A 23,011-nucleotide genomic window follows, 5' to 3' on the forward strand; every position below is an offset into this window, starting at 1 on the left:
TAGCTTTGCCTGGAACACTACACAATCTACTGACATTTTGGATCTGCAGGAGAAAATCAGAATGTTTCCACTGTCAAAGGTCTCCTGGAGCTGTTGAAAGAAGGCTGGAACAGTCCTGGTTCTTGGACTTTCTTTTCTTAAGGTATTTTTCCTCCTATCTGATTTCCAAAGAGGAATCTGATTTTCATTTCACATTGCCCCACCCCTGTGGCATTTCTGACATTGGCCTGAAGTGAAAACCTGGAGTTGGAAAGGTGTCATCAAAACAGTGACTAGATATACTTGGAGGAAGTTTTTATTATTTGGCTTGCTGCCACTGAGAGCTGCTAATTACCAAACAATTATGACCAGACAAAATATTTCGCTGTCTAAAGTTGAATCTTGGTTTTAATATCTGACAGAAAAGGCAGAAAATTTTTGAGGAGTCAAAAAAAGCCAAGAGCTGTATAAATATTTCATCAGGGCATCCTTCGCTACCTTGGACATCAAGGCCAGGGGTTTGGCCATCATTGCCTCCTTAGAAAGCATTCTTGGCTTCAGCATTCTGATCCATCTTTTCTCTCCTGGCTTTTCAAATAATCAAATCATAGAAGTAGTTAGGGAAATATATTTTGCATCTGTAACTTCTGTGATCTTTGGATGCTTCAGGAGTCAAAACTCCACATGGATTTGCCAGAGCTGAAGGCTGTGTGTTCAACTCAGAAACCCTTTTGCACACAAATTAGAGGGCAACCAGTGCAAAACAATGTGGTTATAATGCATTAGCTAAGCAGGAAGCATGGAGATCAGTCTTTGCTGTGTCAGGAAACAATTTGTCTGTGGAAATGGCATGGCACAGTGCTTGGAAAGACAATGCTGCTAGCAATGTTCACTAGGCTGGCTGCTTGAGAAGGTCCTACAGGGGCACTGTCAGTGTACCAACAGGCCTGATTTATCACTGCATTATATTAATTCGACTCCAGGGTGACTCCATTCAAGTCAGTGAATTTTTCCTATGGTAAAACTGGGGGAAAATAGTGCATCCCTCTTTCTTTCTGCATGAATTTCTTCCACAGAGCCACACTGATACTTTCAGTTCTGTCCTTTTCATACCCAGCTGTGACAAGGTGGGTGCTGGAAGCTTCTCAGCATTGCTTAGAGGAGATGGGGTATATTCCTGGTACTGGCAGAAATTTCTGAACCACAGGTTTGCCAACTAATCCTTAAAAAGGGTTTCTGATGAAGACAGACACATGAATCTTACAGTGTGGTTCTTGACAAGTAAGGCACTTTGAAAATAAGATTTACTGTTGGGATGGAACACCAGAGGCTGTCACACCACAAAACTGAGAATAAACAGAGAGGAAAGCCTACATGAAAATGCCATGAAAGTGGGTATAAATGAGGGAGGGAGGAAACTCTTGCCTCCAAACAAAGAGTTTGGCATTTGCCTGTAACAACATGCAGGTGCTTTGCCAGCCTGAAGAACAGAACTGAGTACTGAAAATCTACATCTCAATGTTCGTCTTTCAGCAGGCTTCCAAGCATACACATTTCGTTCAAAATAACTACCAAGCTGTTTATGATACCTCTGTGCCAACTGCAATGTTTTATGTAGCCATATAAGCCAAATCATTGTGACCTGATGTGACTCAGTTCTACAACAGTTCGCCTTGAGAATTCTCATTTTCTTCAGTTCAAAGTGAAACACTAGGACAAGGTCTGGAATGGATCTGAAAACAGTGTAGCATTCTTATGCAGAGGCAAGAGTGCCATTCAGGCAAGCACAAGAAGAAAAGCTGTCTTGGGTGTGTTTTTCAAAATGAGTCTGAAATGTTAATTAGAAAAATATCATGAATATGAGCCTTAAATGAACTCATTTACATGCTCTGATTTTGCCTATATCTGTGATATTGGGAAGTGTAATAATAGATTCTAAGTGCTCTGTTACTAAATTTTTAGTTCACTTTTCTTTTTCTGCATGTAAATTAATTTAAGACTGTATGAGAAATCAGGTTTTGTCTCTCTGCTTCTACTTCATTCTCTTTCTCTTTGTCCTTCTCCTTGTTTCTCTGAATGTAAGTCTTATACCTCTGTGTGAATTTAAAACCTGTTAGGGAAATGAAGAAAAATGAAGACAAAAAATTCATTTCTTTTTGGTCAAATATGCTGCTGTTTTTCTTGGATTATAGAAAACCCCTTATTTATATATTCAGCTGTTTAGATATGTTCTCATGCACAGACCATAGTTTATTATGCATTTTATTCTTGCTTGCTTGAATACTACTGAACAAATCAACAGTAAAATTTTCCAAAATTTTCAGATTGAGGTCAGATGCTTTCAAGCTCATAAATCCTCTCGGTCAGGGTAAGATATTTTGATACTTGAAATTTGTCACCATTTTTCCCTTCAGTAGCTCTGCCTGGATTTAGCTTCATCTGAGATTGAACTGAACAGTTTAGCATTGTCAGAATTTATAATCAGCAGCAGGATTTATGTGCAATAACTATTAGCAAGAGTGCTGGGTTGTTTTGTTTTTCCAAGGTTCCCACTACAACAGATACAAGTGAAAATGGCTGGGACTTTTTTCTCATGCCAGCCTGAAAGCTGTCTAATTTTTTTTTTTTTAAAGACAGTAGTTGATGAGAGACTTCCTTCTGATGAAATTAGATTCAATAGCAAATAGCATAATTTATGAAATAAGGAGGAGATTACCCCAAATGACCTTTCTGTCTGAATCTTTATTTGAATGGGAGAAAGACTTTTTTGAATGTACTTCCAGATAGTATCTACATTTCTTAGAAACTTGCAGGGCTTTTTGCAGTAAACCCCCAAACTATTTTTGTGTGGCTTTGGCCAAAATTATTTGGTTTTCTCTTACCAAATTTCAAAAAGGTTGAATAGTTGTCTTTTCTGAAGGAAAGGCAATACTTTCCATAGAGAAAAATGCCCATTTTTTTGGTCTCGCTTTTTTTTCTTTTCCCCACATTTCTGACAAGCAAAAGAGCACAAAAGTACCTGGAAGCACAGTTCTTGTATCATGAAATTTCAAAGGGAAATAAAGACTGAGTTTTTGCCTGCTGCAGCACCAGCCAGTGCTGTGTATCAGGCTTACACTTCGATTTAAATGTAAGCATAGATTAGTGTTTCTGCCACTGCAACACTGCAAATACCATCATGGCTAATTGCCATTGATACCAGTCACTGAGGAATAGAGGCTGTAGTTGTCTAAATAATCTGAATTATTGCTGAAAGGGATCAGCTGCCCATTTCATACCCTTCCATTGTGATTACTGGAGTGTTCATGTCAGTGTAAAAGGTGTCAGATGAGGAAACTTTGTTGACTGAAAACTGATAATAAGAGAAAAGGAAAGTTAATGTGGGCATGAAGGAGTGGTGTGAACAGGTAACTGAGATCATGTAATGTGGTTGAAGTATGAATTTAATTTGCTTTGAAATTGCAGTGCAACAGTGTTACATGCTTCAGATTCTTAGTCTTGGTGCCACAGCAAGTTTCAGATGTTCAGTTCTATGGGGCAGTTCTGTTTGAAAACAGGGTTTGGGGCTACACCTGCTGGATAGTGTATTTTATGGGCTGTTTCATCAGGTCAGCATAAAATGACAATCTAATCATCAATCTGGATCCTGTGTGAGTGACAGAATTTGTGCCAGTCTGTGTTGCCCTTTTCAGACAGACAAAAGGGGTGCTCAGGTGGTAATTTTTCCTGTTCTTATCTCAGTAGACTTTGTGGAGATGTTTACAGAGGCTGAAACTGCTTTTCAGAAGGTTAGAGTACAATATTGCTGCTCTTCTGCCTACTTCTTACTTTAAACCAAGGGATTGTATCCCCTGACTTTCCTAAATCAGGGTTGAAGCCTTCAGTTATGACTGAAATGAAAATGAAGGCTTAAATACAGGGATTAGATAGTTAAGATATAGGTTTATAAAATACCCTTTTTTACCATCAGATAATTTTGTGATATTTCTGTAAAGAAGGCTCTTCAACAAAAACTGAAAGGAATTCGGCAGTGAGGAATTCCAGCAGTGAGAACTTGAGATGTTTGGGAAATCAGGAGCAAACTGAAACTGAGGTCTTAGAAATGGTGGTATTTTTTTTTCTGGGGCCAAAAAGCATGCCAAGTTATTTTGTCCTGAATAATCTGTAGATTTAATCTCTCTTGAAGTGCCCAAGGGGTTCTCTGACAGAGTTTTGGAATCTGTAGTTCCCCTTGGTGCTGTGTTTTACAGCTTCATAAGAAAACTCTGAAGCTGATTTCTGCAATAGAGTTCAGTGTATATTTGATCTCTTTTAATAACTAGAAACCTTAACCATTTTGTAAACAAAGACTCAGCCCTGTGTGAATATGCCTAAGAAAAAGAAATTTTATTGGGTTGGGGAAGTAGTGTATCTTGTATCTTCTTCACTTATTAAAACATAAGGTCTTAATTTCAGAGCTAAGAATAAGAAAGATGACAAAGAATAGGACTAGATTGGAAACTATGAAACCTGTGCCTAACTCCAGAGAAAATAATTATGGCTGAGTCATTTTGATGAAGGTGTGCACAGCCAAAGAATTCAATAAATGGGTATATTTAAACATATGGAGGCAAGGATTACATGAGGAATTCTTGAAAATAATAATTTAAGATGTATAATGGTTTTTCATTTGCCATGAAAATGTACAGTATTGTATAGATTTCCTTTCTCTTTTCTAGAATCTATGAAAAATTGAGGACAGAAAGAGCTTAGACACTGAACATGGTATGTCTTTAAAATCCAGCCATCCTCATGCACATCTGCCAGTAGTGGACACTGACCTTCTCTTTCCTGCTGTGGGCAGATGTCATTCAGTTCAGGAAATATCAGGAAAATGACACAGGGTGGCTCAGCACAACAATGACCCTACAAGACATGGCCTTGAAAATGTTAGCATGCTGTAAAGCCAGGACTTCTGTTTGAACATTTCCGCTGCCTACGGCCCTTGGCATGGTCAGCAAGGTTAGTGACACTTCAGTCTTTGCACTTTCCTTCTCTGTTACCCATACACGTGACTAACAGTAGGTAAAGCTAATGAGCAGATATATAGCAGATATTTTTATCTTTCAGTTCTGAGATATTTAGGTAACCAAAGGTAGGGCAAAATTTTTAATAGAGAGGTAATGCCTTTTACTAGAAGTGGTAGAACTATAAAGAAACAGAAACTCTCACTTGACAAAAGCATGTCAGTTTTCCCAACTTTTATGTCAGTTGCTCCAGTGATATCTGCAGCAATGTAAATATACTAATTTTTTAGTTACTATTAATAATTTGTTAAGTTTAAAGACAGAAGACAAAGTAACTGTACTGTCTATATTGTATGTATATTGCAATGTGAAGCTATCCTGAGGGATATGCTCTTCTGTAAGCTGGTAGTCTGTTTTGTGTATCTATCATATAAACTATTTTGAATAAACAGCAAAAACTTTGGAACTCTGATATTTTACTAGGGGTATATGTACTCCAATGTGTATTCAGAGGAGGATAAAACATTAACAGGATGTTTGTATCAGGTACCCTTATTTTGCAAACTACCTGAAGTTATATGTCTGATCACATCACTATAATCTTCCATCATAAAAATCCTCGTTCACTGAAGTGTTAAGTTCACTGCTATTCAGGAAATTGTTTCTTTGAATTCCATTTTCTCTGTTTTTAATAAATCTTGGTTTTGGCTAGGATGACTCTTGCCTAGGTAATTTTACAAAAATGTCTGTAGAATGCTGAGAAGCTCATCAGCTTTATGAAGAAGACCTTAAGAGTTTCCAGAACTTAAAAGTTCCTCTCAGTGCCAGTTGTTAGACAGGAAAGAGGTTATTCTGTTATGTTTTAGTAAATTTTGCCTGCCATCAGGCTGCAGGGAGGTAACAAAAAAATGCAAAATCTCAAAGACTAAAAGAAGGTTAAAAGTTGGTATTAGTAGGTGGCCATATAATATAAAAAAAAAAAGATGAAAAATGTCTAATTTATGGTTGGCTGAGCACCATTAAACTCTTGCAGTGCATGAGGTATGCCATCCCTTAGCCATCATGTCAGTTGGAGCATTAGTCACAAAAGTAGCTACATGACTTGCTGATAATATGTGCATGGGGAGAATCCTCAGAGGATTCATCAGGATGCCTCCATGGCTGGCTGGACTCTCAAGAGCTGTGTGGAACAACCAGAGTGTCCTGGATGGACAGTTCTTTATCTGTACTAAGATAACTCTGGTCTCTGAAAAAAGCTATCAGAAATGTTGGATTCCTGTGTTGCAGGTGGCATATCAAATGCGGCTTTATGTGGATGCCAAAGTGCTTAGAGGTGATTCAATAGGTTAAACCCAGAAATCTAGGTTTGCCAGTTACTGTCACAGATAAGTTCTTTCAGCATTTTCTCTACAGCACCCATGAAGACAGTGGCTAAGACAGAAACTAACAAATTTAGAAAATGAATGCCATTCTTAATCCGGTTAGAGAAAAGACTGTATGTTTAATTTCCTGTCTGTTAAAAAAGAAAAAAAAACTCAGAAAAACACAGCTATTGATTATCTTGAAGCAGAAAACAAGTATCTTTCTCTCGGGTTGGGGTCTATATCTTTAGTATGTCAGGCTCATTGCGCAACAGCTGATATGCATTTACCACTAAATCAAGCTGCATAGTGTGCTTGAAGATGAAGTTTAAATTCTCTATTCCAGTGGGTACTTCTAGCCTTTTTGACAGATATTTGTATGGGGTAAGATGCACAGCATAATTTCTGGCAGGTCTTTTGGAAAACTTAACATCAAATTCATAACTTTAGGAAGAGTTTAATTCCTGTGTGACCTGAACCTAATAGGAGCCTTGGGTTCAGGCAGGATGAGGTGATGCTTTGGTTATAGGACATATTGGCAACCTCATATGGCTTCATTATGGTGCGTGACCTGTTAGTTGGGATATATGTGTGTCATGTATGGGGAGAAGCACACTTCCTAAAACATGGAAAGTGAGAAGTTAGCCTCAATTATTTTTTTCTACGTATCTACTTGAACTTAGTCACTTACTGAACTGAATTTAAATACACAAATAAGACTGAGATGTGGTTTCCAGATATTTAAAGTCTAATGTGAGTACCTTAAAATTCTAGATACCTCCAAGTGGAAAGTCTAATCAATTTATGAATCTTTTTTGCTCCTTTCTTCAGTTCTATCCAACTGTGTTTCTCATGTATACCTACCTGATATAGATGCATTACCTGGAATGGTCAAGCTATTTTTTTGCGTAGACTAGAGAGGAAGTTTCTATCAAGATGACAATTCTGAGTTTAACTGAGGTCAGAAGGGCATAGGCTCAAGCACTGAGATTCTGACACTAGTTGTGAAATTTCATTTTGCATGTTACTGATGAAAACATACAAAAAGTTTCTTGAATTTCACAGGATATATTTCCTGTTTTTCTTTAAGACCAACCCTGAATTTTCTTTTGTTCATGCCAGTTGTACATTGTTTTCTTTGCTGAATTTGGTCCTCATATGTAAAGGAAGACTCATATTCCATATGGAAGAGAAGAAAACTGCACTGCATTGGAGCCTCAATCCATATCTCACCTCTTGTCTTCATACAGCAACAGCTACTGCCCTGCAGTTGGGGAAAACTGAAATATCCCCATACCTGTCAAAATGGATAATTGAAATTGAGAAGAAATTATTTTCTGACAAACACCTGGGTTATTTCCTGAAAAATGCAATTTTGATACTGAATTCTAGTTCTATCTTCCATAGCTACAGAAATTATTATTAGTCATAAAGGATTCATTAATTTTAAAAATCCACTGACTCAGTTGCAACTGCACAGGTCCACCATAGATAACACAAAGAAGTCTTCAGTGTATTTAAACTTTGTAACATTTGTAACAATGAGATCTAAAAGAGAGCTTTACCCTTGCAGAGAGTTCTCTGTGGTATTGAACTTGGCTTTGAGACAGAACAGAGAGAAGTACATATTATGTAGTGTTCTATTACCTTTTAAACATAGCCTAAACTACATATGTCAAAGGAAACACCCATTTTCTTCTCTTCCTTCTAAATGTCACCCTTTTGTTTTATCTAATGTTCATGTTTTAAACAGAAGGTGGTAAGAAGAAAGAAAGAATGGACTGAAAAATGTAATTTACATTCTGAAAAGCCAGTGGCATTTGATATTAGTTGGTGTTACATAGATTTGGTTCATCTTTCTACATTTTCTGTAGTGTAGCTCTTATGAATCTTATTACATACAGTGCAAAAAATCCCCAAACCCCAACATATTTAACAATGTCTTACACTGATATAAATCAAACAAGTACAGCATGTAGAGAACTAAGTATTAGGTGTGTTGGGGGTTTGGAACTATATGAGCTCTAAGGTCCCTTCCAACCCAAACCATTCTATGATTTTATGTGCTATATTACACAGCTATTAACTGTCCTGTGTGAGAGGTTTGGTATCAGTTGATGAAAAGCTGCATCTCAGATGTGTTTAGTGTTTATATGTGGCCATTGAACAAGAGAAAGGTTTTACTTGATCATTATCTGCAGTATTCTGCACTGGGCATGAACCGCATCATATAATCCTATTCCTAATCTCATTATACTTCTTCATTAGCCAATTAATTGACTTTTGCTCCGGCTCTTCTTTCTGAAAGCTTTCTCAAGACTTTGTGCAGCTGCTTATAAGAAAAATTACTGTTTTTTTCCTTTCCTAAATTAATTTGGGCCACTTTAGTTCCTTCCCAACACAATCCTATAGTTTTCCTCCCATTCCTACCTCATACTAGCACAATTCATAGAAAGCAACCACATTTTATCCGTGCTCCCGATTTTGTCTTTCCTCCCAAAATAGACTCTCAATGCCCTATAAGGATGACTAGCCCTTCCTTCTACCTGTTCTGGTCTCTGTTCTTCTTTGCACACAGTATAACACAGAGCATTGTCTTCAGTTTACTGTTACTTTTTATAATGATATTAATACATTCTAATTTCTATTGGAAATATTTTGCTAGTGCCATGGGCTAGTATCACATTGCACTTTATCATCATACTGGTGACTCATAGTAATCTTGTGATTAAGTTCTATGCCCAGCTCTTCTGCTTGATCTCTCACTTCCAGCTGACCAGAACCTTTTTTGTAATGGTATTTATTAGTCACAGTACACTTGGTGAATAAATACATTGGCTATCACATTCAGAAATAAGTAGATCCTACCATATTTGGTACCATGTTTTTCCTGATACTTATCTGGGAAATTTGTGTGTCCACACAATGATACAATTTCTGATAGCCATTTTCTTTCCGACAAAATACTAATGAGTTCCTCATCCATGTTCAAATTTGATCCATGTGCAATGGCAAACTTCTGACCATAATTCATGTTAAATCCCTTCATTTGAATTGGTTTTGATCTACTGCAGATTTTTACTTGCAGAAGTGGTCTTTATTAAACTATGGCAGTATTCCACTGCTGATTTTATTTCTAGCTTTCAGAAGATTATCATATATTTAAATTTCTACTTTTCAATAATGAACGATAGTCCACCAAGTCTTGTTATGGCTCTACTGCCTAATTTCATGTCCTGCTCTATTGGTTTCACTTCTCCTGGTTTGTAACCTTGCCACCTTTCATTCGTTTCCAAACAGCAAAGTTGCCTCTCTGTTTCCTCAACCACTTTAACTCAATCCTGTATAATCCTTTCAGTAACTGAACTGTCTCCATGACTACTCCCATATTCTCTGCTTCTACTTTTCTCTTTGCTTTTTCAGCTCAATTTTTTTTTCTTTTTACTGAAACCTTTAAACTGTGGGTTTGCGTTTTTTGGTTTTGTTCCCCCCCCACCCCCCCACTCCCCCCTACCCCCTACCCCCCCACTTGTGTAATAAAGTCAGATTTGAAGAGTCAAATATGACTCTTTTCCAGTTTTCTTCCTTGGGCCTCTTAGCTTACAGCTCTTCTGAATGGTCATGCTAGTTTGAATCGTAGGTAATCTGTCCCTCAGGTTCTCTGGTAGAGGCAGTTTCAAGAGGACATTTTCTCCAAATGCTTCCTTGTATATTTATTTTATTATATAATGTTACTTAAAGTGTTTGTAAGGTTTAGATTAATAACAATGATTGGATTCTTTTTTCCCCCTGTGACAAGAAGTTAAAATATATGTAGAAATATTATCACTTACCATAAAAGGATGCAAACAACTGATTCCCTCCAGTTCAAGAAACAGCCCCTGTAGAGAGTGTACAAAGTCAAGAATCTGCATTTGGCAGCAGAGTTATTCAATGTAAATCTCATGTAAGCCACAAAGCCATTTTGGCTGCCACTTCTCAGAAAGCTGCTTGTGGATATAGAGTATATGTTGACAAATCTTCTCTTTCCCATCATCTTGATCAAAAGAAATGTCCCTATGGAAATATTTCTAGACAGACATACAGCCTTCAGCCGGCAATCCTGTTTTCTTTGGATGCCTGGCTTTTTGCCAAGAAAGACCATTTTTGATTAGTCTCAAGGCAATATGTATTTGTTGTATTTGTGATTTCTTTAGACACCTCTGACTGCTCATTCCAGCTGACTGAACAGCTGGTTTATTCTGAACAGAGCCAGGTAATGCTTTTCTGTGGAGCAGATGTCATTGAACACAATCAATGCATTCCATTAGTCTGCCAGAAGTCTTCTGTCTTGGATAACTTTTTTCCATTCCATTTGAGGGGCTTAAAGGTTATAGGGGTTCATCAGAGTAAAATGATTAAAGTCATGTTTGGTTTCATCCCATAAATCCAGTCAAGTCTCTGGAGAATACTACCATTGCAACAGCCTGAAATATCTGAATGCCAGCCCTCCAGCTAACTAGTTGCAAGAAGTGTTATTGGCTTCAACAGATGTTACATCTCTACCAATGTTAGCAGTGGGTCATCAACTTTTACAAAAATTCTGCAATAGAAGATTCTGGCACTTTATGATCACTTTTGGCTGTCATTACTATCTGCAATAATTGGTTTATTCATACAAAACCTTGTGCTTACATTTGCAAGTGCAACTGTTATCACTGAACACAACTAGACTTCCTTGGGTCCAAATTGCTGGAGCAGATCCAAGTTGAGAGTTTGTATCATGGATGAAATTTGCATAGATTTTCACTTCTTACAGATTTGAAAGTTTTGACATCTAGAACACTGGAGAACAAAAAATTCCTCTTGTACTTCTTTCTGAGGGGAAAATAAGTGAGACTGGACATTTTCCATCTTTTTTTTTTCATTTGTTTTCCTTCCCATCTAGTTGCCCTTGGACATTTTTACATGGCATCTTGGCAAGTACAGGTGTATAATTCATGCTGATTTTTTTGTCTGCTTGAAAAAGGTTTCTGTCTTTGGAGAATTTGACCCTATCTATTCATGGACATTTTTGACAACTCTATGTTTTTTGGTTTTTTTTTGTTGCTGTTCCAATAACCTCTTGGTTGGCCAAAGGGACACTGTGTTGACACTTCATTGGCCAAAAGAACTCCTGCAGTTTCAATTGGCAGGGTTATTTTCCAGTTCCTTCCCTTGTTACTGGGACTTGTAGCTAACTTTATGCTGCTTCTTTGTTTCAGCAAAAAGGTGGGAACATTTTGTGGAGAGAGAAAAGTGTGCCCTCTTTACATACTGTTTATTCACATTTGAGGAGTCCTTGAGGAAGGATGTCCTGCATCACTTCATAGTTTTAAGAAGTAAGCTGTCAAATTTTATTTAACTAAACATTGCTATGTGAAAGAATACAAACACTTCAATCCAAATGTCTTTATGTGAATTTTCCAGCAACTTGCTTTACATCAGTTTTTCAGAATCTGTAAATGTAACACACTTGAACTATACATAATGTGATCATAATGTGATGTAATGATAAGCTCATTAGTCTTCAGCACAAGTAAATAAAGGAAAACCACTCTAAAACCTTGAATTTAATTTCTGTGTTTTTCACTTGAGTGTTTTTCACTTGCATGTTTTTCACTTCCATGTTTTTCTGTGCATATCTTAAAATCTACTATGTGTTCTTCCTCTCTTACCTCCTCTTGGTTTTTTTTTGGTTGTGCTTTTCCTGATGTACTCTGTGAACTTGGAACCAAATAGGTAGAGGGGAGAGGAGGTAGATTTAGAAAAAAGAGTTTCTGTCTTGTATTCAACCACTTGAAAAAGTGGAGACTGGCCTCCGTCCGATACAATATTTTAATTTATTTTTAATCTGCTTTCATAGTAATTTTTCTTAATAGTTTACTGCCTCCAGCTGAAACACTGAAGGCAACAAATTCCATGATCAGGGAATTAATTTGGCACTGAGAAATGACAAATTACTTGTTAAAACAAGGACAGGTAAATCCTACTGGGGCAGATCCATTGCAGTAACAATGAGTTTTGGCTGATCAGACTTTTTTTTTCTTCTGTAGTTATTTTTGCAATGATACACTGCATTTATATTTTGCTAAGGGCTCAACACTCTCATCCTTGTCTTGCTGGTCTTACCTTCCAAAATCTCTGCTTTCTTCACATTCTGGTCTCTAAATCTTGTAAAAATTGTCTTAGCATGACACAAATCTCACAGGTATAAACTGTTCCTGTTAATGTTCAAAAAATGAAGTGCAGCTAAACAACTCAAAGGGGATTATCTAACTATTTGCAGAATAATAAATAACTACACTACTTTGATATAAGTTTATTTTACCTACAAGAAGGTGAATGTGAATTTAGCTATTTTTTGTGATTGGAGAAGACCACTTATTCTCATTCATTAAAACAAATATCTCTTCCATTCAATTTCAAGCAGCTGACATTATTGACAGTAGTTTCTTTCCAGGATCAAAATAACGTATCTTTCTCATCTCCCGGTTTTTAATGTCTGGGATTTCAAAAGAAGCTATGGAACTTAGCAACAATATCCCTTTAAGGGGCACTTGGATTTGGGAGTCTAATTCTTCTAGGTTCTTTCAAAAGTACAAGCTGTTATTAATAAAGGATCATCCAGTGCCTGTAACATTACATCAGACTTCAGCTTTCTTAAGTCCAGGAGACCATATGGGTAGTTTATTCTCAACAACTTCTAGTAACTTCCAGCTTTCTTACCAAATATTTAAGAAAATTTGTTTAGGAGTGAGAGATCACTGGTAATTTGGCATTCATTCTAGGAATTCAGGCAAAGAGCAGGCCCTCATTATTTACTGAACTGCTTTATTGAACTACTAAGCACTATAGGGATAATCTGATTTGACTGTAAAAGTAGTATAAAGAGAGATTTCATAATTTGTAATATACCTAGATCTTCATATCTAAATGATTAGGAGGAAAAAACCTGCATCATAAGTAAACAGGAGTTATTTTATAATAATATTTTCCATAAGTAATTAGTAATTCATCATAGTTTTTGGAGGTATTCAAGGATATCTCAATTATAGTCAGGCTAATACGAAAAACCTTAATTATGGGCAGGCTAATATGAAAAACGTATGAAACACTATTTTAAACCCCTCATATCACTTTTCTATGTGAAACTGATTTTACCAGGATGTGGCTAGATTAATTGTGGAGAAAAAGTGAAAGTGTTTCAAGAAAGTCTAATAAATAATTTTGCAGCTAAAATATGATTGACACAGTTTAAACACTAATGTTTCAAGTGTATGCTTTACACTTTAAAGGGATGATTCTCAAAATAGTAAACTTTGAAATGAACAGAGAAACCCCCTCACATTATGAGATTTCTTAGGTTAGGTCTTGTGGACAGGAACTGTGAATTCAGTATCTCCTTCTGTATGACATTACTGTGATTGAGGCAATTATATTGTTGAGACAGGTCCTGCAAATGTTTCCTCACTGTGATTGCTACCAAATCCTAGATGCCTGCTGCCTCCTAGAACAAGCATATGGTAGGAAAGCTGCTGGTGGAAATTTTGTTTTATATTCAGTGTAACAGGGTAACAATGGTAACAGTTGCCACTGTTCAAAGGGAAATGACTGATTCAAAACAAAACCTTAACCTGGCAACCTGTCAGAGCGAGACAAGCAGTGATGCCAGTCAAAACAGCAAAGGCTGTACTGTTCCTCCTCCCTCGGTCTTTCTCCTACTATGAAAGGCTGTATTATGTTTACAGTGTTTATTTTATCTCTGAACCTTTTGCTGATGCAGTGCTCCAGTGCTTTTTTATAGTCAATGTCTGCTCTTAGGTGGAATACTTTCAGAAATTGTCAGTCTGTTTTGTCTGTTGCTGTTTTGCCTGTGTTGCACTTCAATGCCCAAAGTTTTACTGTCTGTTACTCAAAGCTTCTGCCTTGGCTGGAACTGGGGAAGCTGCTCCAGGAGAGGGGTGGAATGTAGGTACACCATGTTGGGAATAGATTAGAGAAGGAACTGTGACAGCCTAACAGTTGCAGGATAAATTCTGGCAAGGCGTCTGGCAACATCTGACAGCATCTGGTGAGGCATCTGACAAAAACCCTCTCATTCTCTCTAATGTGCTGGGTCGAATGTGGACAGAAGGGTGTTTTGTCTTGGGTCAGGGTGGGACTGCACACCAGGCAGCTGAGTTTTTGAGTAAAGCTGTTGAAGTCCAGTAGTTTGGGCCCTCAGATCCTGCACAGTGTGAGAAGAACTAGTCAGGTGCCACCCTGGGGAACCTCAGGTTTGAGGCGAAGAAGCAGCTGGCCAATACCATACTCTGCATCCCAAGCATGGAGCAGCAACATGAAAATCAATCTTATCAGTAGCTCTTGTGTAAAAAGCCAGTCACCTCACAATGATACTACTTTCTGTGCGTAGACTGGATAATGCCTTTACTTCCAAGGAGATTCTGAAGTGGAACAGTCAACTGCTCTCACCTGAACAGCATCCTGTCCTGCACTGCATGCAGTCTGCTCCTTACATCACTCTCAGCAGTGACTATAGCCAGAGCAGATTTAAAAGACATGAGCATAAGTCAGATTGTCAACCATTATCTCTTTAAAAATAGTTTTCCACATTGGTAAGAGCACTTAGCAAACTGATGACCCCCCAAAAAAAAATCACAGAAAATATCTGCATTCTCTGAAGCCAATAGTTCCCAAATAACCTTTTTAAGCCAGGAAGAAACTTAGCTAAAATGCACGTAAACTCAAAGGCCTGACCTTAGCCCAGCACCTCCCATACCTTGGTGAATGACTTTGGCTAAGAATGAAGCAGAGAAACATTGGCATTTCCTCTGTCAAAATATTATTCTGCCCCCATGGATGTAGACAGTCTTTTCAAAATATATTTGATTTTTATCTGCAAAACAACAAGAAAATTTCCTCACAAGAGGAAACTTTAAAATTGGCTATTCAGAAAAACATCTCATTTGAACCAGACTATTTACAAATACAAACAAATCTGCTTGGCCAGAATACCAACATGGAGGCAAATAAATATTTCTTGTGCAAATGCGAAGTTACAGATTTCATATCCTTATGCCTCATTTGGGGAGTTTTAGAGTTTCTTTTGCTGCTACTCTTATCTTCCTGTCCAATGCATTTATGTGCTAGAGACTGACCATAAACCTGGATGGTCTGTGTAATGGAAAGACAGGAGGAAGATGTTAGATACAACCATTGCTGTATCAGAAACTTAAAAATAGTTAAAAACCTGGTATGGCACCTCCCTGAAGTTCAAACACGGCTTCTTGTGCAACTCGCTCTGTTGAGATGGCAGGGAATCGACCACTGGTGCAATGCCACCATCCAAAGCTTTGCACAGCTGTCTTTCGCTAAAAGCTTTTCCCACTTCTCATTTCATAGGCAAAGGACATGGTCTGATGCCACCTGATAATAAAGACCAAGAAAACCTGGCAGCCCTTGCAGCTGTGCCAATTTTAAATAGGAAAGAAATTAGCCCTGAGTATTTGACATGGCAGACCAAGACTGAGAGTGAAAGATGCTATTTGCTGGAGAACCAGCATCTCCCCCCCCTTCCCCCCCCACCCCCGCCTCCATCCTCATTGCGGTCATTTTCCTTATTCCCTTCTCAGATGAAAATTTTGCTTTGGAGCAACGTAATGCTGTGGTTACTTTCCCTACCAGCCTTCTTGCACCCACCCTAGAGTGGCCTATCTCCCTTCTATAAAGGCTTTTCCTAACATCTAATCTAAGTCTTCTCTCACACATGAAGCTGATTATTCTTGCTATTCTTTGATGGAAACAGGATATGCAATGACTTCAAAATTTTTAAAGTCAACATTGGCTGATGTTTATCATTTTGTCTTCAGTCTTCTTTTTTTTCCTGATAGGTCTCATTTTATAAATTTCCCCTTGTTCTTTGTTCTCCTCAGGACTCTTTCCACTTTACCACATCTTTCTTAAAATTGAGAGACAAAAATAGATGAAGTAGAGGCTTTACCAGTCATTAGTATTGTGGTTAATTTCCTTCAATGTTTTATGTAGAGCTTTCTTTTTAATAAACACAGAATTATATTATTCTGTTTTGAAACATTCATCTGCAGTTGACTCATATTCAGTCTGTGATCCAACTTACCCAGCTCTTTTTTTTTCCAGCCTTCCCTTTCTGATACCGTATATTTGAGTTTTTCTTTTAATGCAGAACTTTGCACTTTATAAAATTTCATCTAAATGATTTCATTCCCCTCTCCCCACTAATTTATCACACTTACTTTGGATCTTTTCATTCAAATTGCTTGCAGCCTCTTCCACTTCTGTCTTTGCCCAAGTTTTAGGACTATTTCCTGTTCCACCAAGTTATTAATGACTTCAACTGTGCTGAGACTTTCTCAAGGATAATCATCTAGTTTGAAAATGAGCCATTGGCAGTCACTTTTTTTCCACATACTTGTACACTTACCCTATAGCAATAATATCTAGATAATGTTCCACTAGTTTTCTTAGAGAAGAAATTGGTTTTGAGAATATTGGTAAATTTTATATTAATTTACATAAATTTATCCTTTAATTTTTTTCTTGAGTATAATTATTCTGAAATATTTAAAAACTGTTATCATTTTACACATTTTGTTTCTGAGCATCTTCAGGTTCCTGGATCAAATTCTTCAGGTGGTGCTTAATCGAGTTCAGCTATAACACAACTCCTTAACTGACGAATATCACTCCTGGTTGGTGTTTGTTCTTTACACACTGACAAGCCAAGGGGAAACTTTATACAAAGGGAAGTTTATTATTTCTAATATTACATGCCTGTCTTTCACAGTATCTTTTCTCTACTCATTCAGTTAGGACTATACAATTTTGTCTAGTTTACAGTTTTTTTTTTTAATTGGATGTCCTTCAGGGTTTTTTGTTGCTTGCTTTGTTTTCTTTCAAGCCTAGCATTCCAACAGCTTGTTTTTAAAATAGGCAGTCTAGATTGAAAGGTTTAAATTTTCATAGTTATCAGAATAGCCCCCAGATTTTCCTTGAATATGACTGGGTTTGAAATATTTCAGCTTTTTAAAATTGTTTTATTAGTTTGTCTGTCTACTTATCTATTTAATTTAGTCACCTCTGATAAGATGGAGGTGATAATGTATTTCTCCCCTAGCATCAACAAAGTTTCAGATTTTAGTAAAATTCCACAAGACAAGTGTGATATTAAAATATGTTTAATACAGAGGAATATATCTACTGTAATTTTCATAAATATTAATTTCCCTGCTTCCATTTAAGCTTCTGGATAAAGAACCATTGACTTCAATAGTGCTGGAATATTTTCTAGTTTTGTAGATAGATATGTCTAGTTATTTTTTTGGTGATTTTGTAGAGTAAGGCATTACTGTAAAAAGGTTTGAATAACAGGATATGACTATTAATATAAATAAAATAATGATCAGGAAGGTTAGTGTACAGTATTTGTTTCAGCTCCTAATTTTAGATGTACCAGCCCATGGCAGAGGGGTTGGAGCTACATGGTCTTTAAGGTCCTTTCCAACTCAAACCATTCTGTGATTCTAAGACAAGATATATAAAATGAAAGCTGGTCAGACAGTTGAAAGTAACCTGTGTAACAGACATTAAAAATCATGAACCAGGATAGTCTTAATATCAGCTTGAGGATGTTTCTCCCAACAATATATTATTATTTAATCTTAATTGTGTTCTGGTTTCTAATTCTTTAAAACACATTCTCTTCCTTTTGTGAAACTTGTTGTGGAAGCTAGAGATTTAGCTATTTAATTTTAAATGAAATTCCCCATTCTTTAGTAACTGCAGGACTCTTAAGAGCTGGAGATTGAAGGAAAACATGAAATCTTTGCAAATCATTCCATGGTCTAATACTTTCCTCAACTATTATATTTTCGTCAAGTTCCTGGTAGGAAATACTTGCATTTCCTGAAATTAATACCTATTTGGTCTTTGTGTTCTACTTTTGTGTCTGCAACTCAGTTTTTATTTGATTTTGAACTGTCTTTATATCTCTTGAATATAAAAATGTGTAGGCAAAATTAAATGAACAACATTTATGATTTATAGCATGCACAAATAATAAGGGGTCTCTTCAGTTTAAATATCATAAATCTTTAATGCTGCCTAATGGTTTGAAATATTTGTCTTGTTTCTATATTCGCTATTTATTGAGTTGATTGAAAATGATGGTTTTCCAGCAAAATAGTGTTACGTAATTCTGTTGCAGGTCATCTGTACTAAGGCACCTGGTTCTCTAGATTTATGAAAGTATTCAAAGAGTTACTTTTCAAAGTTTCTTTGTGTCATGGTTTCTCAAGTGTCTGAGTCTCAGACTACAATCCAAGTTAGAGGCTCCTACTCTCTTGCAACATTTTATATCAGTTTTCAAAAATGTTGTGCCTACAATATTTGTCTGTAATAAACCAATTCTTCTTAAAAATTTTATAATACCCTTTCCTGTCCAGAACAGCCTATTACTTCAATGGTGTCATATCACCTTATTTGTTTTTAATTTAACATGTGTTGTTAGGTTAAGTGGTTTGTTCTGACTACATTAATTTTCTTTTATATGTGACATTATCTGAATGATAGCCTCTATGCTGAGGTCCCATGTTTGACTAAGAGATTTTGTCCAAACTGGAAGCTAAGATCAGCCAAGGTTTCTTCTCAAAGCATGATTCCAACAATTGAATCTGTTTGTGTGATATGTATTGGCAGAATAGAATGACTAATCTCACAATGAATAATTTATTTGATAAATGTAGATTCTCACTTTACACACATAAACAGTATTTGAATGTATTAAATGTGATTTTGTTTATAAATATGTGGGGAGGGGAGACTATTAATTTTATAGTATTTTGGCTGAGTTTATAAATTATGTAATCTAGAGTTTCATCCTTTTCAATTCAGATCTGCCCACTTCAGTGGAGGAAAGATTTGTACCAAGTGCAGAACAGGGTGACAATGTGGGAACTTTCTGCTCCACCAGCTGAACCTTTTGGCTCTGTTTTTTCTTCTCAGTCTCACTGCTTTGTGTTGCATCAGTGGAAAGCTGACTATCTGAGAGTTAATCTGTGTGAGGCATCCCTGTAGCAGGTCTGTGCTTCTCCTTGCATGGTCTACAGCTTAAGGAGATTAATCAAAACTCTCACTCTCCCTGAAACTGGGCAGCAGTTCACTGGAAGTTCTAGGATTTTTCTCCCAGAATGACAAATAAAAATGACATCTGTGCTTCCACCTTTTGCCCGTAGTTTACCAGAAGAAGGTGTGAAAATTTAAGGTCATGACAACATCTGCCTGTCCTGCCAGGAAGACGATGTTGTGTGAATTTTTGACCTCAGGAATTTGTTTGCTGTAGATTGCTGAGAGGGATTTTTGCTCCTGCGGTGTTTGCTTTCTGAAGTGAATGCTGTATGTAGCAGATAAAAACAAATGAACAAATGTTCTTAAAATAGGAATTGCTGTGTGGAAAAGTTAAAATGCAATTCAGTCTTCAGCTATTGAAATGCATGTCAAATGACAAGCTATTCAGAACTTTGTGGATAGAAAAGGGTAAGTACAGGGTCTCTAAAATGTTATTCTACAATAATGTTCCTGAAGAAAAGAATTGATTTCCATCACATAATAGATGCTGCACATTTTCTTAGTATTAATGGGAACATCGTGACTGCTTCCAACAAAAAAAAAAATAAAGTAATTTTAGGGGTCATTTTAGGTTTATTTAGTTTGAGAAAGACACACTAATCCCCATTGAAAACTTCAATGTTAATAAGGGTAAATAGTTAAACACTCGCGTTGGTAGCTATTTTAAGAATTTCACCTGAGTTCTTCAGACCTCACCAACCCTCTCATTATTGTTAATATCCTGATGAAAATGTGTTTTCAATCTCCGGCATTCCAAGATTGTAAGTAAATATTTCTGTCCTTGAACCAGAGTACAGATTAATTACTAGCTGGACATTGTTCCTCTTGAAGAGAGAATATGAAAGTTTTTAACAAAGAGAATATTTATTAATCTTGTGAGATGTTTTTTTTGGAAGGCAGATACGTATTTCTGAGGGGAAAAAACACTAACAAGCTTTAAACAAAGGGCAAATTTTCTGTAAACTTCTGTATCACATGTTCCAAACAAGATATTACAATACCAGAGTGTCCTTGTAATGTCAAGTGCAATATCTGGTTCCTCTGAAGCAGAATATTTAATCTGAGATGTTAAAGCATTAAACATGCATTATTAGACCAACCTGGACCATCCTATTTTAACAAGACACTTGAAAAAATTAATTTTTAACAGTTTGGAGGAAATAATTTAAAGAAAGACAATGAAAATATGTAATAAAATAAACAGGTATATATCACTTGATGGGCTGGGTATTTAAAATCAGTGGCTTCTTTACCAGGAAGTTTAATCAATATAGGAGGTGGATGGATAAAATCAGATGTATAAATGGGTAGCTTTATTATAGTTTTTTACTATTTTTTTCACTCAGTCTGCTTTAGTGATGGTACTTTAACATTAGATGGAGTAATGTCATTGCATCTATAGCTTACTGTCAACATGAGGAATGTTCTCTGGAATGTTGCTGGCTCTGAGGATATGCTCTGGGTCCTCCTTAGCTTGCTTTATTTTTTGAATTCATACAAAGTATTATGACTTGTGTGTATTATATTTGTTTTCCTTTGACCCATAGAGTATCTGAGTCTGTTGTAGGCTGGAGGTGCCAAGTTTGGTTCATAACCTCTAATTTTAGAGCATTGCTTTGGTCATAAGAATTCTTGGAGCAGTTCCTCATATCAGCAAAAATTGTGAATGATCCACAAATACTAAGGAACTTCGGTGACATAGACTAAAGATCTGAATTTTTCCACTGTTCTTTTTCTAATGGGGGAAAATTAGATGAATTTTCTGTGTAATGACTTTTCACTAGAATTTAAAGGGCAGAAAATCCTTCTAACATGGAGTATTTAGGAACTTACAAAGTCTTTCTTGAATAGCTCTAAAGTTAGTAATTTGTACCAGATGAATTCTAGAACATCACAGTTGAGGAAATATTAAACAAAAAAAAGAAGGAAATTTTTGGTACTATTAAAGACTCTAGATTCTTAAAGCTAAAACTATGAAACAGGAAAAGTATCACATTGAGAAAGAATAAGAAGCAAGGGCCAGATAATAACATAAGACTCATTGAACAAGTTTTCTACTGAAATATGTCCACTAGAAGGGCTGTGCTTGACACACCTTAGACAACAGAGTTTGCCCTAGAAGTATTTTTGTGCATGATTGTTTATCCAGGGCAATAAGTCCTTGGTCGTTATGGTTAGAGTTAACAGAGAGTTCAAGGGTCATGAGTGACAGGAGAGCAGTGTGAGGGTAGGAGTGTTTGTGGACACTAGTACCAAATACTCGCAATAACCAAGCCCACAAACCCATATACTTAACAGTTACTGCCAGGTAACACTGAGTTACTGGGAGCAAATGCTTGAAATGAATTTCTTGCTGCCATCTTGTGTCTAAAGGCTAAATGGCAAGGAAATTTCTAGAGTTCCAAATGCCGATTTTACATTCAACTCTGTTTATTCCTCTTCCTCCTCTAAATATCAAAGCATAGAGAGATACTAGTCCTAATATGAAAGTTTTCAAGGTTTGCCCTTGAGAAGAATGGGGAAGTGTAATTCAGCTTGTGAGAGAGATTCTGTGAATTTTTGGTGAGAAATACTCAAGTGGCAGATCAGGTGTTAAAAGTTGCATTCCCCAAGCGTATTCCCAGCAGAACAGTATTATGAGGTTCCAGAAGAAATGATTACTAATATTACTTCCATAATAGATAAGGTGGAGCCTATGTTTGTGGTATTGGTCTCCCTATTAATTTTCTTCATGAGCCCAGACCGTAGTACACCTTCTAGGAGTGGTGTGTTGTGCTCCAGAAATTTAATGGAACGATATTTTAGCCTACAATGGAGTACTTTACAGGAGTATCTGAAAAACTTAGGTGAAGATGACATTAACTATTACATTTTTTTTTAATAATTCCTTCATGGTCCTTTCTTATTTCCACCTGTTCTTGCTCATGAGCCTTTGCTTTCCTGTGCTTCTATTCTTACATCCTGCAAGTCCCATCCAATCTTTAACTCTTTTCCTTCTTTTCTGAACTGGAGCTTTTGGCTGATGGGAAGGACTGTTACTCTGTGCTTCTTTACAGGGAAGCAGTGCCATTTTCATTTGTTTGCTATGCAAGACTAGCAGAAGTTGGCTGCTCCTGTGGCAGTTTTTGTGGTCAGAGTATTTTGCAGCAACTGCTGACTGTGATGGTGATGAACCCACCCCACACATCCATTACTGCAACAGCTTTTTTGCAAACATCTGAATGTAATGAATGAAGACAGTGGTAACAAGACATTATTGTAGACAATGCAATATCAGTTCACTTAAGTAGATGTGTTGGTGGGAAGAGATTTCCACAGCAGAGGAAAAGGATGATTTTGCATTGAGTACAACAACCCTCTGTGTTTCTTGGGCCATGCTACCTCATTTAGATCATCCGTTTCTTTAACAGATGTTTGACTTTCTTTCCAAGCTGTACCTGACAGAAGTTTGTTTGCCAGTGAGGTATGACCATGTTTTTTTGA

General features: G+C 36.8%; 1 long non-coding RNA gene across 3 annotated transcripts in view; it reads left to right on the top strand.

The window, feature by feature from the left end:
* LOC139672847 (uncharacterized) overlaps positions 1-23,011 on the top strand; it is a 177,172-nt gene that overhangs the window by 81,592 nt on the left and 72,569 nt on the right. For all 3 annotated transcript variants that reach the window (XR_011697991.1, XR_011697992.1, XR_011697993.1), the window contains 3 exons: positions 4-142; positions 4,698-4,743; positions 4,823-4,980. This is a non-coding gene — a long non-coding RNA (uncharacterized lncRNA). The remainder of the gene's footprint in view (positions 1-3; positions 143-4,697; positions 4,744-4,822; positions 4,981-23,011) is intronic.

The sequence above is a fragment of the Pithys albifrons genome, chromosome 6 (genome assembly GCF_047495875.1).
Source record: "Pithys albifrons albifrons isolate INPA30051 chromosome 6, PitAlb_v1, whole genome shotgun sequence".
Taxonomy (NCBI): domain Eukaryota; kingdom Metazoa; phylum Chordata; class Aves; order Passeriformes; family Thamnophilidae; genus Pithys; species Pithys albifrons.